General features: G+C 44.0%; 1 protein-coding gene and 1 pseudogene across 1 annotated transcript in view; one reads left to right on the top strand and one right to left on the bottom strand.

Annotated features, from left to right (window-relative positions):
- Window positions 1-5,032, top strand: part of Ldlrad4 (low density lipoprotein receptor class A domain containing 4) — a 324,839-nt gene that overhangs the window by 30,137 nt on the left and 289,670 nt on the right. The gene's annotated exons all lie outside the window — the stretch shown is intronic.
- LOC101577295 overlaps window positions 1-5,032 on the bottom strand; it is a 64,673-nt pseudogene that overhangs the window by 1,123 nt on the left and 58,518 nt on the right.

Here is a 5,032-nt window from a genome sequence, read left to right as displayed (position 1 = left end):
TGATGCTTTGCTAAGCTTGTTCTAAGTAGGTGCTTTAGACCACTGAGCCATCTCTCCAGCCCTATACAAGCCTTTTAAAACAGTTTTTCATTACATAGTTTTTCACATACTAAAGACACTTCTGATTTGCCTGGTTCAAGGACTGAAGTAGCAGTCATTTTTCCCGGATTCCTTAATAATGCGGTAAGAGGCATTTCTTATAATAAAGCCCTCCACACCTCTTTAGATTTTAAGTGATTCGTTAGAAGATGCTCCCTAACTAATCTATGTTCTTCTATTAGATGAATGACTTCCAGTTCATCTTTTGTACGCTTCATTTTTTCTACAGCCTCCAGATATTTTAGCAATTTTTCAGTCTCCACAGGAAGTGCTTTTTCTTTATACAATTCATGGACCTCTTTCCATCCCTTTGTAATATATTTGGTCATAATGGCGAGTCCTTCACTGGAAGGTTTAAGATGTGACAGTCTTAACAGGTCTTTGTGAGACCAGTCATTTCTCTGTTAGTATTTTGTAACTGCTAGAGCAAGGGCCATGCCACCTTTTTCATTGTACCAGTCTGCAACAGCCTTCCGGAGAGCACGACCCCACATACCACATTTCATGCTTTCCTTCAGGTCTTTCTTAAATTGAATAAAAGTAAAGAGATGAGTAGGAATGTGACAAACTTCAGAAACAGCTTTAAATGCTGCTTGTTTAGCGTTTATGTCAGAACACTGGGAACAAATGGCAAGTGCAAAGAGCAAAGGCTCTTGCTTTGCGGTTCTGCCTTCTTGACTAAATGACTTTATTTCTTGTATCACTTCGTATCCTCTGCCATCTTCAATCAATCTAATTAAAGCATCAGCATTTTCGAGGTCCAGCTTCTATTTGATATAGTAAGTACCACCTTCAGAACCAAAACACAAGAACCGGTGTAGTCGGTTCATGTCAGTGACTTGCCATACGTAGCCACCTTCACAATTGGCTCTTTGCTTTTCATTCAGTGGTTGCATCTGGTGTATAGATTCCTCCATTTTTCCTGTCTGTTATGAAGCCTTTGCTTGGCGGCCAACCCTTCGGAGCTGCAGCGCCGCCAGGAGATTCCCCGCGCAGGGCCGGGAAAGGACGAAAGGCACGCCGGGAAAGGACGGGAGGCACGCCGGGAAAGGGGGAAAGGCCGGAAGGCACGCCGGGAAAGGGCGGAAGGCACGCCGGGAATGGACAGAAGGCACGCCGGGCCTTCCAGGTTCGCCGCCAGGGAGCGAGCCCCTCCCCTCTGAAATTGTTTTTCGATATAAAGGTTCTTTGTAAAATGATCCGCCGATTACTTTAATTCTTGACAGAATGAGAGCACATCGGAGTAGGGGGAAGGGCCTCAGGGTCGTTTCGGGGTCTGGTGGGGGCAGCGCCAGCTGCGGTCCTCCCAGCGGTTCCCCTGCTCGCCTGCTGCCCCAGGCCGTGTTCTCTTGCAAACCCAGTGAACCCTTGTGCTGGCAATTGGATGTGTGTTAATGCTGTTTGTTTCCTCTTAAATATAAAACTTTTCTCGGTCTGAAAAAAAAAATAATAAAAGCGTGGGCCTTTCGGTCAGCCTTCTGCACAGTTGCATGTGAAGGCCGCTTTGTCATTGCCTGACGGGAGCGAGGTGGACGCCTGGCCCGGCGTGGCGCTTGGCCCCGAGGCAGGGCTGTGAGCGCCCTCCCCAAGGTCGCGAGGGTGTCCCCAGCCTCCTGCCGCTGCCTGCCGGGCCTGCGCGCCTAATCCTGTGCCCTTCTGCTTCACGTGAGACCTCCTGTGGGCGGCGAAGAGGGCAGCAGTTATCGTTAGGCACGGCCTTAGTCCCGGGTAAGGTTTGCGAACTTAGTGCTGGTGGCCAAGTCAGCAGCCTTCGACATGGCCAGTCATACGGAAGACCCAATGCTATTACGGACTACTGGACTACTTTGGAATATTTCGCTGAATTCACACACCTATAATATTTAAATGACAAAACTAAACAAAAAAAGCGGATACAAATGAATGGCCATTTCGTATCTGTATATTCAAAATAGTTAAGATATACAGCTACGTTCTCTTAATTCAATGAATAGAGGGATTTGTTCTAGGAGTGTTTGTAAATAGGATATCATGTCAGCATCTTGTACAACAAATAACCACTAAGAAAACAATATGCAATGTGTTAATTATTGAAACTGTCCTACTAATTTGTTTTGAAACTGTCTCATTGTTATTTGTCAATAAAATTATGGAAAAAAATATTGGTGATGGGATTTTGGGGAAAATGTCAGTAATAATATACATTTCCTACAACTGACTCAATTAAATAAGTGTATTTGCTACAACATAACCAGTTCTAATTTAATAGTTTAGGTTTTGGGAAATTTTGCATAGCCCAGAAACCATCAGATAAATGGCCAGATATCACGGCCTCCAAAGCGACTTTCTCTGTGAAGAAGGTGAGATGGGTGTAATTGTAATTTTCAGTTGTGTTCCTTTCACTTTTTGAACTGAGGGTTTACTTCTGAAGCAGTTGTAATTGTGATCTGTGAGTTTTTTGTTGTTTTTGGGACAGGGTCTTGGCTATGTAGTTCAGGCTTCTCTTCAACTACTGTAGAGCCAGGCTGGCCTTGGGGTGATCCTCTTGCCTCAGCCTGCCAGGCGCCGGGATTATAGGTGTGCAGCACCACATCTGGAACCTGTGGGTTTTAAGGCAATAAAACTTACAGGAATTTTCTAGGCACCTGGTTCAAGATAAGGAGAGGATAACAAAGATGAAAATGGACGAATGCTTCGCCTCAGTTTCAGGTTAAAGAGGTTTAATGGTTTTCCATTACCTTAGCTAAAATTTTACTGATAAAAACATGCTCCATATCCATGAAAAAGACAAGTTTATTGGAATGGAATTATTTATTGTGGCCTTCCTTGTTTGATTTACATAGACACTCAAGTTTCTAAAATTTCCTAAAATCAAATTACCTCAGGTCCACAGGGAAGAAAAATTCAGTTAATGATAGGACCAGTCACATAAGTTTGGATATTTATAGGTAAAACATAGGTGAAATAATACAGTTTCAAAATCATCTAAAAAAAAAACGAATCCATGAAGGACTTAGCATAACAGTGAGACCAAGAAAGAACAATACTTGATTTTTTTTTTTTTTTTCTCATCAGAACAAGCTGCCACTGACCTCAGCAGTAGACCACACCTGCACTTTGCCAACACTGATGAGGCATTAGGGTCCGCTGATGCCATTGTCCTGTTTAGGGGCACTTAGCATACACTAAGAAGTAGGCGGCGGCTTTAGTGGGCGAAGGGGCACTGGAGGGAACAGGTCCAGGCCCCTGGGCACTTCTGCAGCTCAGGCTGCCTCAGCAGTGGGGGTTGTTCTGTCGGCACTGGCCCAGGAGACTCCGCTGTGCAGTGCTGACCATACAGCTCTGAGGTCTCAGTACTCTGAGCTTGTGTTATTGTCTTCTAAGACCTTAAGTAAAATAGTCCAGTTCCAGGGTTCACAGTGACTTGCGCTGTCTCCTCCATGGGGAGTGGATGAGGTGTTTGAGGTCTCTCCGGGCCTTAAGGTGTCGTGGGACGTGGGATTGTTTATTTTTGTGGCAAAAACATAAATAAAACTGTGATTAAGGATTGCTAAGAGGCTAGTGAAATACTTTACAAAGGCAAAGAAAGAACTCATGGTAGAATCCCTTGGGCCCCTCTGTCCCTGTCGGTGGCAGAACCTGCTGGGCCTGGCCGAGTCCTGGGACAGCTGTGGAGAGATGGGGAGCTGGCCAGGGCAGTGGCACTGCAGGCTGCAGGTGGAGATGTCTTGCTGAAGTTGGGTGCCTAAGCCTTAAAGGGGTGAAATTCATAATTAGGGACAGGCGTTGCCATAGTTGAAGCACTGTTCTGAGCCGCAGATGGTCGTGGGAGGGGTCTCCAGTCCCTGGGATGTCCTGGATATTTAGGACAGGGGATAACTAACTCTTCCCATAGAAAGTGGCCCCCTTAAGTTATTATGTTCTCTTTGTGCCCAGCAGTTTACTGACACCTTCTGGATTTCTCCCAACAGGACAGTGCCCCAGGGCCCAGGACGCTCAGCTGGTCTCTCTGTTGGCCCCAGCCGCCACATGCCAAGGCCTCTGGCCTCTCAGTGCTTCAGTTTTGCCAGATTCCTGTGGCTCTGATGTGTGGTGGCTCCCAGGGAAGACCTTGCCCTTCCGTGGTAGGGCTGGGGCAGGCAGGTCCGGGGAGGAGCCTCCCACGTGCTGGCAGGTGTGTGTGGTGCTCGGATCAGGGACTGTGCCCTCGTGGCTCAGGGGCCGTAGTCTCAGTTCCCTGACCCTTGGAGACAGGGTCTGGAGCTTCCTTCCGGCCTGCGGTTCTCTACAGAGAGTTTTCGCACTTTAGGTGACTGAAGTGTTCAGCTCGCAATCAATTTAAGAATTTGATTTATTCTGAATAACATTTTGGACATTCTTCTAAAATCATGATATACTAACCATTTTTATTTTCTAATTACTTAATAATGAAATTTTTGCTTTGTTTTTTCACAAATGAGTATTTTAAATATTTTCTTTATTAATATCTACCTGAGAATATTTCAGGTTTGTGTAACTAGAACATAATTTACTTTTAGTTCTCAAGGTATGTATGCTAAGTATAAAACTCAGAGAGGACAGGTTTTCTTTTTTCTTTCAGTCCTTTAATTAGTCTAGTTTCTTACATACTTGGTCTTTTTGTTTTCTAATATGGAATAAGATAAGATGCTACTTAATTTTCTTCCATAGCTAATATTTTTTATGTATATGCTTTAATGATTTTTTTCTCTACAATAAGTTTTGGACAATTTCATTTTTGTGTATCTTGGTATGATTTTATTCAAATTTCTTGTGCGAAAGGTTCATTTTTCTTGGAAATGTGTTATAAGTTCAACTAAATTCAGAAATTTTAAATCTTTAAATATTTATTGCCTACCCTTTACTACTTTGAGAATTCTAGTTATATGAATGTTTCTTGATTTTGACACAGAGTGAACTATTATATGACTGATCT

Source organism: Octodon degus, unplaced genomic scaffold, assembly GCF_000260255.1.
Source record: "Octodon degus isolate 3935 unplaced genomic scaffold, OctDeg1.0 scaffold00295, whole genome shotgun sequence".
Taxonomy (NCBI): domain Eukaryota; kingdom Metazoa; phylum Chordata; class Mammalia; order Rodentia; family Octodontidae; genus Octodon; species Octodon degus.
This window is presented reverse-complemented; position numbering and strand designations above follow the sequence as displayed.